This window comes from Rhinatrema bivittatum, chromosome 7 (genome assembly GCF_901001135.1).
Source record: "Rhinatrema bivittatum chromosome 7, aRhiBiv1.1, whole genome shotgun sequence".
Taxonomy (NCBI): Eukaryota; Metazoa; Chordata; class Amphibia; order Gymnophiona; family Rhinatrematidae; genus Rhinatrema; species Rhinatrema bivittatum.
The window spans coordinates 7,844,215-7,858,695 of NC_042621.1; the positions used below are offsets into that span (position 1 = coordinate 7,844,215).

General features: G+C 42.1%; 1 protein-coding gene across 2 annotated transcripts in view; it reads right to left on the bottom strand.

The window, feature by feature from the left end:
* The window catches only part of CDH13 (cadherin 13), a 1,208,179-nt gene that overhangs the window by 509,403 nt on the left and 684,295 nt on the right, over positions 1-14,481 (bottom strand). The gene's annotated exons all lie outside the window — the stretch shown is intronic.

Here is a 14,481-nt window from a genome sequence, read left to right on the forward strand (position 1 = left end):
ATGGCAATTAGATTGCATAAACCCCAGAGAAATGTGAGACCAGCCAACACAAGAATGCTTACACTACCTTCAGTGAAATCAGCCCATCTTTGTCAAGTATCTCCCTCGCTGGCCCAAAACTTTGGAATGAAATGCCTGTTGAGTTAAGGACCCAAGTTGCAATAAAATCATTCAGAAAGAATTTGAAAACATGGCTTATTAGAATCACTTTTGGAGGGAGGGACTGACTGAGAGTTATTTTATTGTATTCTATTTTATATACTGTACATAATAACATGAGGCACTTAATTTTTTAACATCTGAGAGAGAGAGAGAGATCTATAGCATTTTAATGAAGTGTTTTAATTTTTGTATGTTTTATTTTATCATGTTTTATTCCCCTAATAAATAAATATTGTATCTTATTTCATTTTATTTGCCATATTTTATGAATAATTGCTCTTTATCTTACTTATTGTTCTTTATGTTTTATATATGAAAACTGTTGTGAAGGCCAGTCTGAACGCGGTATATAAGAGCTTACTAAATAAATAAATACATTTGAGAACTGTATTGATGGTATATTGATTCATTTAATATATCTGTGTATTTCAATTCCGTTACAGCTATTAATGTTTTTATATTTTGTTGTCTTACAGCCCCTGACGCAGCCCATTGTTACGGACTTGGCCTGAGTCGGGCCAAGGGTATTTTATTTGAAATTGTGCTCAATTTCATACAACTTCATTCTTGTGTTAACCAAACCCAAAGTACCTCAAGGCAGGGGTGGCCAAATCCAGCCCTCGAGATCCGCAAAGAGGCCAGGTTTTCAGGATATCCCTAATGAATATGCATGAGATATATTTGCATACAATGGAGGCGGTGCCTGCAAAACTATCTCATGCATATTCATTGTGGATATCCTGAATACCTGGCCTGTTTTTGGCTCTCAAGCCCCAGAGCTGGCCACCTCTGCCTTAAAGTATAAATAATTTTTCAGACCTTGGATGCTGAAGAATAGTAGCTTACCAAACAGTTGTAATTCACAGGTTGCTTTCCTGAGCTGTAAGTGTTGGATCTCAGAAAAACAAAAGTTCAGCTTATCTGCATTACAATCTTCTTAAGTGCACTACAATGTTGTTAGTACTCAGTCAAACCTCAGAAAATGCATGCATGCAATTACAGAGAGATCTATTAAAAGCCCTTTTATAACTAGACTGTTCTCTTCTCGGCTACATTAAATGCATTGCTATACAGAACACGGTGACAAGCACTGCAATAATTTAGCAATGGTTTCATTTGTATCAGCTCATACTTCTTAAAAACCAACATGGAGCAATAATTCAATTGCTTGCCTGTAGCAACGCCCCTTAGACAATGTGGTTATATAGCACCAACTCTCACAGGCTACCAGAATGTAAACGCAGAATTTATTTTGCAAGATTTCAAGCAGCTTACTAGATGATTAACTTTTATTTCATAGCTACTAGCAATTATTTTATAAGGAAGAAAAACCCCTAACCAGTCCAGGTTATCCCTAATGAATATGCAAAAGATAGATTTATAGGAAGGGTATATGCATATCTATTTCAAGCATAATAATTAGGGATATCCTGAAAACCCAACTGTTCAGGGTCCCTTGAGGACCAGAATTGTTCACCCCTGTCTTAAGAAGCCCCTTGTTACCTGAGATCTAGTGGCACGGCTCTGTTTCTCTGCAAGACAGTCTCCTCTCCTTTTCCTTAAGCTGCAGTACCATGTGGGTGCAAACTCCTCTTTTCCCAACTGCGTAACACCTTTTTTTGGCACTGGGACAGTCAAAATGCAAACTCCTTCTCCCTTGGAAAAAATCACAGCAGGCAGCCGTGTGGTTTCCAGGTGCCTTGTAAGCAAGTCAACTAGAATTCTCTTATGTCGGGCTATGATCCATGGGTGAAAATACTCATATGTAACGTGTCCAAATCCTCGTTGGGGCAGCAAATGTTAATTAGTGATGTGCTTTTGTTTGAAACAAAACTGGAAATTGCAATTACATTTTCCATTTCATCTCATTTTGAAAACTAAACAAAAAAAAATGTAATTTATTTTTATTTGGTTTTCAAATGGCTAAGGCCATCACAGCCCTCCCACAGTGCCCCTATCCCAAACTCCCCTTGACCTCCCAGTTTACCCCATCTGTGAACCTAAAGGGTAGCAGCAAACCCTAGCCAGCATTTCATAATGCTGCCGGCAGGCCCTGCTACCTACAGAGTTTCCTACGTTCAGCAAAATGGTGCCAGGAGTGAGTGAGGAGCATTACTGATCCTTGGACCCACAAATGGGGTAATTGGGATGGGTGAGGAGAGTCTAGGGAGGGTGGCGAGATGGATTCAACATATTTCCTTTTTGATTTGTGCTCGTTTTTCATTTGTCCTTTGTTTAATTTTCAATAGACATAAAACAAACAGAACAAAAAAAAATCATTAAATGAAAAAAAAAATGAAATGAAAAAATATTCAGTGCATATGAATGTGCAGAGGTCACAGAAAGCTGTATTGAGCTTTTGGAGTCAGATTCACAGGTCAAACATTCAAAATTCAGATTTCACTTTGCTCTCAATTTGACATCATACTCTCATAATAAAAACTTAAAGATTTACAAGCATTTTGCTTCTCCCAGTGGTAAGAGCAGTAACCTCATAAATGCTGCCAAAATGCTTGTAAATCTCTGAGCTGTATTATGAGAGCATGATATGGAATTGGGAGAGAAGCAAAATCTGAACTTTCAATACTCACAGGCCCTGCTTCAACCCACATCCCTCACGTGGGTTTCCACCCGTGCCTAGAGGCAACCAAATTTGAAATCCAGTCCTGATTTTCCACATCTTTCCCAAGGAATTGGTCAACTTGCACAGCGTCTAAGGAATGGGTATCTATCCCCCATTCACAGGCTAGAACTCGGTAGCACCCTTCAGTTCCAGAACTTGGATCTTGTTTCATGGGCATTGGAGCACTCTTCCGTTGGGATTGATATCATTTCTACAGAATGAACTACTGGATTCAGTAGATTTGGGGGACAATATTGAAAAGCAGGTAAATCCACCCAATTAAAAGATTTTCCCCTTTAAAGAGCTAAATTTGTGTGCTTAAAATCTCCTGTCACACACATTTTAGAGGGGTATAAAAGGAGCTAGGCTGGAGGTATTTCTCAAGCGGGCTTTTAATTTTAGCTGGTTAGTATGATATTCAGCACTAACCAACTCCATTTAGCTAGGCATTGCTGACCGTGCAAATGGCAGGCCTAAATCTACCCCCTCAAGTGTTTGACGGGGTATGTTTAGCAGAACATTCAGCCGCACAGCAAACCGACCACATGTAGTTGAATATTCGTGTAAAGTTAACCCCGTAAAATATACACACTTCTCTTACCCGCTCTGTGTGGCTTTGAATATCAAACCCTTTGCACCTGTCATGTCAGAGCTCAGCAGCTGCCAAGGAATGTTCCACCAAGCCAAACAATTCTTGAACTGAAACTCAGGAACGGTACAATAGCCGGTTTGAATTAGTGACTTACAACGTGAGCACTTTGAATATTTCCATACCGTGCCCTTTTCCTTATTGCTCACTATACTAAATGTGGCTTGATCTCTTCTTAACTTTTCCTTAATTGCTTTCTAGCTGGCTTTCCAGCAACCACGTGCCCTTCTTCTTCTTAAGGGAAGATGATGACAGCAGACAACACGTGTTCAAGGCTTTACCACAGTTTGTCCTCCTGCAAATCTCTTCTTCAGGATAAAAGAGGCTGCGTGCATCTGTTCTGTAATAGAAAACTCATTATCTTTTCGAGTTTCTATTACCTACATGCTGTGCAGAATATATAAAAAAAAAAAATATATATCCAGTGCCGATTTATGCGTGAAGCTGTCATGTGCGTTTAAGAAGAGATTTCAATCTGCATGCCTGCAATCAAGAATATCCTTGATAAATTAACATATCTGTAACTAAATAAACAACAAAACAGCAATCTGAGCGGCTGGTTGCGAAGAAAAGACAGAATGCCCATGACAAACATTGTGTTTTAGCAAACCTTTTTTTTTTTTTTTAATGTAGAACAACAAAACTGGGTCAATTAGTCTGCTTACGTTTCCTGTATGGCATATGGGAAATAAAATTGATTTCCCTTGCAATGCTTAGTGGAAGAAACTGCTAAGTCATCAGATTCTAGAATGCAAACCGATTTTGTGCTAGCTGGGATTTTTTTTGTCCTTTAACATTCATTAGGAATCTAGACACACACAAAAAAAACCATATATATGTATATATCTGTAGGCAAATATAAAAGGAACAAGATAAAAAGCTTGCCTCATGATAGGCCTATGTGCAAGTTATGTAACAATAAGAATATGGGGCTTGCTAACAGAAAACTCAAGGAAAAGAGTTGGACTGACTACCTCTGCTTGTACTTAATGTGAGGTGCATGTGTTTACCTGATATGCTCCAACTGTGTCTATGACTGTCTAGCATTACAGGTTAAATTACTGCAAGATATGTCTGTATTAAATGCTAGTGACAAACGTATTGAGTCCAATATGACAGTATCACCTACAACTTTATTTCTACGTATCCAAGCAGACTGTCACAGCCACCACACTACTTTATTCAATGAGTTGGCTTGCATTGCTTTTCCTTGTTTTTGACTTTTAGACCAATGCAGAGACCCCAGGAGTCTCATCCCAGTGTGGAGGGGCAGCAGGGGCATGGCATATGGGATCTTCAGGATAGGGGAGGGTCCAGGAAAACAAGAGTTGGGTGTATGAGAGAAGGGTGCATTCAAATTATAGGGCACCCTGCTGCAGAAAGTACATGCATAGTTAGGTTTCCATGGCACAAGTTCTCTTTCATACAACGCCAACTCATTTGAACATTGATGGCTATGGGAACGTGCATATCTTTACACGTGTCAAAGCAATGGTGTAAGTAAGCCACATGAGTGGAGTGGCAACAGCATGTAGGCTTTTTTCAGAAACTCAACGTGAATGCAAATATACCAGCATAATGGCTTCTGGAACGCTTTCTTTTCTACATGGTGAAAAGTGCATATATATTTCCTAGAGTAATGAGCACCCACTGTGGCTAAAGCCATATTATGATACTCTATTAGGTGAATTTTAAACCCGGCGCACGCCAAAGCCAGGAGATACGTGCACAAGTCGGGCCAGCGCACGCCAAGTGAATTTTATAAGCCACCCGTGTACGCACGTATCTCCCTCTGCGTGCACAAAACAATTGAAGAAAAGGGGTGGGGCTTAATCTGGGTGGGGCATGGGCGTGGTCGGGGCCTGGCCAAAAGATGGGCGCATAAATACTTACGTGCACTGGTGCACCCCGGGGTCCCCTGCTGCATATCTTTACTTCTGCTACGGGTGATGTGTAAGTCATTAAACACAAATATCTAAGCAAGTCAGCAGGATTTGAAGGGTCAGAGCTAACGGGGAAAGAGAGACTATTAAGCTAGGGAGGTTTGGAAGTCCTATCCCTTAACTGGGCAAACTGGGAATGAACTGGGAAAGTAGCAATGGTGTCGGTGTACGTGCCTTGTAAAATTTCCCCCACTTACATGGTAGATGCGGAATTTGCGCACGTCCATTTAAAATTGAGCGCACATCTATGTGCACCCAGACTATTTTATAACATGCGCACATATCTGCACATACGTTATAAAGTGCCCACGTCCCTGGGCACGGGCTGACGAAAGCGTGCACATGTGCGCCCTTGCGCTGCTTTGAAAGTTACCGTCCCTGTGCGTAGAGCTCCTTACAGTCCTGGGAATACATAATTATGCAGATGCATGCTGTAGTGTGTAGTAAGTGCATATGGAGCAAATGTGATAATGAACAATGAGCTAGATAAAGAAAACAAGGATCTGAATGTAAAAAAGGCTAGGTTTAAATTAGACTCGGTGTGAGACTGTGTGCTAAGCCTGAGATTCTAGCTGTTAGGGAAGGCCAAAGAGAGTTTCCAAAGGTAAATGCAGCAATCCCCAATGGGAAAGATGGCTCTGGTACTTTAAGATTTCCCTGAGCCAGGCCTGTTGTTCAGACCTCACAGTCATTGTGGATATTCAGAGCTGTACACTTCCTGGAGGCAGTGTGTTCAGCTATGGGGGGAGGGAGGGAAGATGGCTGCCATTACTGTGACAGCCCATGCCGATGAATGGCACTGGGCGTCTTCCATGGACAATGCACCTTTCCTGCTCTAGGGCCGCTCAGGAGCCAGGGCATGCCATCGTGAAGTCACAGGCAAAATCATAGAGGGAGAAAGTAAAATTAGCAGCTTTTGCATGAGAAACTGCAGTCAAACATCAAAATTTGGGAGAAATGCTAAAAAAAAAAAAAAAAAAAAAAAAAAAAAGGTTTGTGTTGTTATGTGACAGATTAAAAGAAAGCTAGCAAGAAGTGGAGAAGATGAGTGGTATACAAAATGGTGCAAAAACCAATGAAAAATCAGGGATTGACTAGTTTCTAGTAGATAAAACAACAATGACTAGTACATGAAACCAATGGTTGATATTTATAAGTCTCAAACAATTTTATGAAGTTGTTACAAACAGTTAAAATGCTTTCCTTTATTTTTATAATCACAACAGTATTCTCTTTTTTTTATTTTTTAATTCGTTTTTGTATGTATTTTTTAAATAGGAGGAAGAGACCTCAGTACTGGCAAGGAATCTGATGATTTACAGAAACTAGTTAGCCAGTTGTTGCAATCACCGGCCTTTTAACTCCTTTTTTTGGTTTATAACATTTATCTTAAAATCTTTTCTTTGAATCCATAATTAATTTCTTACTCTTGTTAACTCCAGATATTCATTTGAAAAACAACTTCTAAACGAAAGACTTCAGCATTTAAACAACATTCTGTTTTGAGCTGTATTGCCCGGCTTTATAGTAACATTTTGCTGTTTACTGAGTGAACCGAGATACCATCTTCATATGTTCTCAGTTTTGATTTTAATGCCGACAATAAGTAAAGCACCTAATTTTGATTTTGATGCCGACAATGTGTAAAGCACCTATCTTGCAACTTGCCTAAAGTTCTTATGTTTTCTTTCTAAGCAAGTGAGTGCTGTGTTCTCAATTACAATTATGTTCCCGACAATAAGTAAGGCACTTATCTTGTATCTTGCCTTAGGTTCCTGTTATGCCTTATAAGCATGGACTCAACAGTAAGATAGAATGGAATAATTCATTGAACATGGAGAAGCATTCGAGAGACATTTAACTTGCACACGTCATCAATTGGCAATGTCAATACGTGAGCCATGATTGGTCACCATTCAAGTAAGTTTGCTGTTTAAATGAAGGTAGCCATGATACTGTGTTCAGATTGAGCCCGACAGTCAGAGACTGAAGGTTTAACAACGTAACAGTGAGTATTGCCGACAAAATTGCCGATATAATATTGATTGTAATACTCAGAGTCGTTCTATATACTTCAAGTTTTGTGACAATAAGCACTGTGAATTCAGTGCGCTTGTTTTCCATGTTATAGAGTCCGCCCTGATGCAGGTTAACGAAACATTGACAACGTCATCGGCAAAAGAAGAAAAAACACAGCGGTTTGGCGGCTGAAAGAAATAACACAGTGGCTCACCAGCACTCACTTACTTATAAGGCATAACAAGAACCTAAAGCAAGTGGTGGGGCCGCTTGGCAATAGTGATCATAATATGATCAAATTTGATTTAATGACTGGAAAAGGAACAGTGTGCAATCCAAGGCTCTCGTGCTAAACTTTCAAAAGGGAAACTTTGATAAAATGAGAAAAATTGTTAGAAAAAAACTGAAAGGAGCAGCTACAAAAGTAAAAAATGTCCAAGAGGCATGGTCATTGTTAAAAAATACCATTCTAGAAGCACAGTCCAGATGTATTCCACACATTAAGAAAGGTGGAAAGAAGGCAAAACGATTACCGGCATGGTTAAAAGGGGAGGTGAAAGAAGCTATTTTAGCCAAAAGATCTTCATTCAAAAATTGGAAGAAGGATCCAACAGAAGAAAATAGGATAAAGCATAAACATTGGCAAGTTAAATGTAAGACATTGATAAGACAGGCTAAGAGAGAATTTGAAAAGAAGTTGGCTGTAGAGGCAAAAACTCACAGTAAAAACTTTTTAAAATATATCCGAAGCAGAAAGCCTGTGAGGGAGTCAGTTGGACCGTTAGATGATCGAGGGGTTAAAGGGGCACTTAGAGAAGATAAGGCCATCGCGGAAAGATTAAATGATTTCTTTGCTTCGGTGTTTACTGAAGAGGATGTTGGGGAGGTACCCGTAATGGAGAAGGTTTTCATGGGTAATGATTCAGATGGACTGAATCAAATCACGGTGAACCTAGAAGATGTGGTAGGCCTGATTGACAAACTGAAGAGTAGTAAATCACCTGGACCGGATGGTATACACCCCAGAGTTCTGAAGGAACTAAAAAATGAAATTTCAGACCTATTAGTAAAAATTTGTAACTTATCATTAAAATCATCCATTGTACCTGAAGACTGGAGGATAGCAAATGTAACCCCAATATTTAAAAAGGGCTCCAGGGGCGATCCGGGAAACTACAGACCGGTTAGCCTGACTTCAGTGCCAGGAAAAATAGTGGAAAGTGTTCTAAACATCAAAATCACAGAACATATAGAAAGACATGGTTTAATGGAACAAAGTCAGCATGGCTTTACCCAGGGCAAGTCTTGCCTCACAAATCTGCTTCACTTTTTTGAAGGAGTTAATAAACATGTGGATAAAGGTGAACCGGTAGATATAGTATACTTGGATTTTCAGAAGGCGTTTGACAAAGTTCCTCATGAGAGGCTTCTAAGAAAAGTAAAAAGTCATGGGATAGGTGGCGATGTCCTTTCGTGGATTGCAAACTGGCTAAAAGACAGGAAACAGAGAGTAGGATTAAATGGGCAATTTTCTCAGTGGAAGGGAGTGGACAGTGGAGTGCCTCAGGGATCTGTATTGGGACCCTTACTGTTCAATATATTTATAAATGATCTGGAAAGAAATACGACGAGTGAGATAATCAAATTTGCAGATGACACAAAATTGTTCAGAGTAGTTAAATCACAAGCAGATTGTGATAAATTGCAGGAAGACCTTGTGAGACTGGAAAATTGGGCATCCAAATGGCAGATGAAATTTAATGTGGATAAGTGCAAGGTGATGCATATAGGGAAAAATAACCCATGCTATAATTACACGATGTTGGGTTCCATATTAGGTGCTACAACCCAAGAAAGAGATCTAGGTGTCATAGTGGATAACACATTGAAATCGTCGGTTCAGTGTGCTGCGGCAGTCAAAAAAGCAAACAGAATGTTGGGAATTATTAGAAAAGGAATGGTGAATAAAACGGAAAATGTCATAATGCCTCTGTATCGCTCCATGGTGAGACCGCCCCTTGAATACTGTGTACAATTCTGGTTGCCACATCTCAAAAAAGATATAATTGCGATGGAGAAAGTACAGAGAAGGGCTACCAAAATGATAAGGGGAATGGAACAACTCCCCTATGAGGAAAGACTAAAGAGGTTAGGACTTTTCAGCTTGGAGAAGAGACGACTGAGGGGGGATATGATAGAGGTGTTTAAAATCATGAGAGGTCTAGAACGGGTAGATGTGAATCGGTTATTTACTCTTTCGGATAGTAGAAAGACTAGGGGACACTCCATGAAGTTAGCATGGGGCACATTTAAAACTAATCGGAGAAAGTTCTTTTTTACTCAACGCACAATTAAACTCTGGAATTTGTTGCCAGAGAATGTGGTTCGTGCAGTTAGTATAGCTGTGTTTAAAAAAGGATTGGATAAGTTCTTGGAGGAGAAGTCCATTACCTGCTATTAAGTTTACTTAGAGAATAGCCACTGCCATTAGCAATGGTTACATGGAATAGACTTAGTTTTTGGGTACTTGCCAGGTTCTTATGGCCTGGATTGGCCACTGTTGGAAACAAGATGCTGGCTTGATGGACCCTTGGTCTGACCCAGTATGGCATTGTCTTATGTTCTTATGTTCTTACAAGATAAGTGCCTTACTGAGGCAAGGAAGTAATGGCAAGGCAGGGTATTTATACCTGCCTTGTCTGATGTCATCATCCCGGGCAGCAGGGAACTTTCCCACTGCTGGCCCTTTAAATTGAAGAGAGTGGCATCTAGAGGGCCCATGGAGAGCGGCGGCATCTGTGGCGTAAGGAGCCGCAGCAGGGGCTGGAGCAGGCCGCGAGAGTGGCGACAGGTGTTGGAGCCGGGAGCCGGCCGTGGACAGGGCAGGAGCAGGCCTCCTGCCCCCTCAAGGTGAGGGGAACTGGCTGCGTGGGCCTGCGGCCGGGGCGCCTAACACCCCCCGATGCCTTCCCTCTGAACACTGAGCAAACTCACGGGGATATTTACTGTATATCCCACACAAGCCTCCCCCAAAAATGTGAGGTTATGGCAAGGGGAGGAAACCTAAATGTCAAAACTCCCTCCCATTGCCCACTGCTGGAAATAGTAGTTTGGGAGCAAATACTGGTGACTGACAAAGCTCCATTCACAGAGGAGACAAGCGTGAAGCTTTGTTGGGGACCCTTTTAACACTGGGTGATGTTTGAAAATGTTTGGATGACGGTTGCTTGTATCACTTATAAGTATTTTCACAATTTTTGGTTGAAAAAAACAAAATAAAAATAATAATATATCTCAAATGACTATAATCCTGGTCATAAGCTTTGTCAGTCCTAGAAGATGGCTTGATTGATTAATGAGACACCCTGGACATAATTTATTAAATAGCTTTTTGTTTAAAACAATTTTTGGCACCTTATAGACTGACAGATTTACTGAAGCATAAGCTTTCGAGGAAAAGGGGTCACTTAGCTGCTCTAATACTTTGTTTTCCAAAGCTTTTTTTTTCCTCCGGATAAGGAAAGAATGGCATAAGCCCTTTTAAAGATGTGCCTAGTCAGTTGGACTTTGATGTGGGTCAGAGAGCAGCTCAGAGATTGAAGAAATAAAGTAAAATGCCCGTCCTTCCATTATTTCACTGAAAGTTTAAAGTGCCATTTAGTAGCGTAGGAGAGTCAAATGGCAGTCTGTAGAGCATGGTCCCCAGTGACACATGAGAAATGAAAGCAGATAAATGCCAAACTGCCTTACATTAGTTGCTTTTTCAGGCTTTGAAAAACTAAGCATCACGCACGTTAGAGCAGTGGGCGGAACATCACTCTTTTTAAAGGAAACATGTTTTGAGTGTAATATGCCTTCCTGAAGGGAAGGAAATCCATTGATCTCTAATTATATTCCCGATAATTTCAATAGGCGAGTCTCTGTAATACTCATTTCGTAAACTAGGTACTTTCCTATCAGGTGTAGTCATTTTTCACCATTCAGATGGAAAATCTTGGACATAACCACAACTCCCCAGCGTCTTGCAGCAGTGCAGGGGCAAAAGTTAGAACATTATGTGGCTATTCTATTACACATTTGTATAAAAGTGCATATTATATCATTTATTCTATTTTTCTTTTATGAACTCAAAAGTTGTTTTCCAAACTTTATGGAGGTACTTTTCAGAGAGTTACATAGGGGCTGCGTGCAACATTATCATATATGTGCGTGTAAGAAGCATGTACTTGTGTCTATCCTATTGCATACTAGCCGTGTCATGTGTAAATGTTCAGGGGTGGGATTCAGGTTTATATGCACTTAAGTTGCTGTTTTGTAAGTAGTGTATGAGCATACATTACCGAACCTGTCAGTACAATTATACACCTGCTAATTTACCTTTAAAGTTGCAATCTTTGTCTTTTGTCTGCAATTTTTTGGGCGAGAGTTCTGATGGAGATTCAGAGTGACGTGCTGGCAGGTCTAGGTGACCTACTGAAGGTCTGGATGACCTGGAGGCCAAACGCCAGGTCCCGACAACTGGGCTACGGCCTAGGCCATGGCTCAGGCTGAGGTTCAATGCTGCAGCCCAGTCTGGAGACCGGGTCCCGATGCTGGGGCCTCAGCCTGGACGCAGGCCCAAGGCTGGGGGCCCGGCCCGGAGGCCTGGCCCAGGGTCAGGCCCATGCCCGAAGCCCAGGCCTTGGAGGTCCTCTTCGATCTTCTTTCTTTAAATGGCAGTATCCACTCAGGGACACGACAGAGTTAATTCTGGCGCATTCTCTCCAGCAGAGGGTACCATTTTGATGTACAGTAGTACGGCCAACTGCCGTAAACAAAATGGCACCCTCCACTGGGGAGGATGCGCTGGAGTTAATTAACTGGCGGACGCTGCCATTTGAAGAAGGAAGATAGAGGAAAGACGAATGAATGAAATGAAATAGGAAATTTTGTTTCATTTCTTATTTCTTTTCTCCCAAATGCTCATCCCTAGTTAAATAGTATATCACAAACAGTTTTCACAGTTAGTTTCCAGTTTCTGGGTAATTTATTTTGTTCTAGGGATGTGAATCGTTTTAGGACGATTAAAATTATCGTCCGATAATTTTAATATCGTCTTAAACCGTTATGGAACACAATACAATAGAGATTCTAACGATTTATCGTTATAAATCGTTAGAATCGTGAGCCGGCACACTAAAACCCCCTAAAACCCACCCCCGACCCTTTAAATTAAATCCCCCACCCTCCCGAACCCCCCCAAATGAGTTAAATAACCTGCGGGTCCAGCGGTGGTCCGGAACGGCAGCGGTCCGGAACGGGCTCCTGCTCCTCAATCTTGTTGTCTTCAGCCGGCGCCATTTTCCAAAATGGTGCCGAAAAATGGCGGCGGCCATAGACGAACACGATTGGACGGCAGGAGGTCCTTCCGGACCCCCGCTGGACTTTTGGCAAGTCTCGTGGGGGTCAGGAGGCCCCCCACAAGCTGGCCAAAAGTTCCTGGAGGTCCAGCGGGGGTCAGGGAGCGATTTCCCGCCGCGAATCGTTTTCGTACGGAAAATGGCGCCGGCAGGAGATCGACTGCAGGAGGTCGTTCAGCGAGGCGCCGGAACCCTCGCTGAACGACCTCCTGCAGTCGATCTCCTGCCGGCGCCATTTTCCGTACGAAAACGATTCGCGGCGGGAAATCGCTCCCTGACCCCCGCTGGACCTCCAGGAACTTTTGGCCAGCTTGTGGGGGGCCTCCTGACCCCCACAAGACTTGCCAAAAGTCCAGCGGGGGTCCGGAAGGACCTCCTGCCGTCCAATCGTGTTCGTCTATGGCCGCCGCCATTTTTCGCCGCCATTTTGGAAAATGGCGCCGGCTGAAGACAACAAGATTGAGGAGCAGGAGCCCGTTCCGGACCGCTGCCGTTCCGGACCGCCGCTGGACCCGCAGGTTATTTAAGTCATTTGGGGGGGGGTTCGGGAGGGTGGGGGATTTAATTTAAAGGGTCGGGGGTGGGTTTTAGGGGGTTTTAATGTGCCGGTTTTGCGATTTTTCGATTTTTCACGATTTTTCACGATATTTTACCCCCCCAAACGGCAACAATACGATTCCCTCCCCCTCCCAGCCGAAATCGATCGTTAAGACGATCGAGGACACGATTCACATCCCTATTTTGTTCATTTTTCATTTTTTGGCTGGTGGTAAAGAGATCATTCTAATCAGTATAAGAACGGGAGGAAGAGGATCAGCATGGGGATAGGATCTTGTGTCATGTTCCCTCTCTGGACATATTCAAATCCAGTTTAAAAAAACACACCTTTTAGAGGCTGCCTTTAAATTCTCTACAATAAATATGCATATCAGTACAGCACTGTGCATGGCTAGAAGTGCTTTGGAAATGATTAATAGTAATGTCAGTGGTAGGGAGATGGAAGGAGAAGATCTTAGAGGTGCAGTGAGGGGAGAGAAGAAAAGGGATGATAGGGATGGGTGGAGGAGAAGGAGCGGGAGAAGGACCCTTTGAGACAGGAGAAAAAATGATTAGAGATGGAGAAGGAGCTAGAGGAATGGATCAGAGAAGGGGACAGAGAGGGAGGGAAGAATTGGAGATGGAGTAGAAAAGAGAGGATGGGTAGAAGAGGAGAAGGGAGAGTGGGATTTAGAACAGGGACGGACCAGGCAGGCATTAATAGCCGATCGCTAAATGTGCATCTGAGACTCACATTTTTTTTTTTTGCATCGGGGTGAATGCCTAATAGCCTCATTCACATGCATTTGCATGCGATGAGGGCTATTAGATTCATTCCGCGTTGAACATTCGCTAATCCCCTTATTGCATTAGGGGATTCATTAGCGCCTATTCAACCCGCGTCCGACTGCGAGTTATACAGTGTGCTCAGCTGAGCGCACTGAATTGCATCGGCCCCAAAGTGCTGAAGGTACTATAGTACCCTAATATTGGCTGTCCACATGCATTAATGCGGTGTTTATCAAACATACTAACAGCTGGTAAATGATATACAAAAGAGGTACATGGTACAGAACCTGCTTACTTTAACCATGGATGTTATCCCAAGAACTAAACTACACCTCTCTGTATGCTTGTACCTTTTCACTA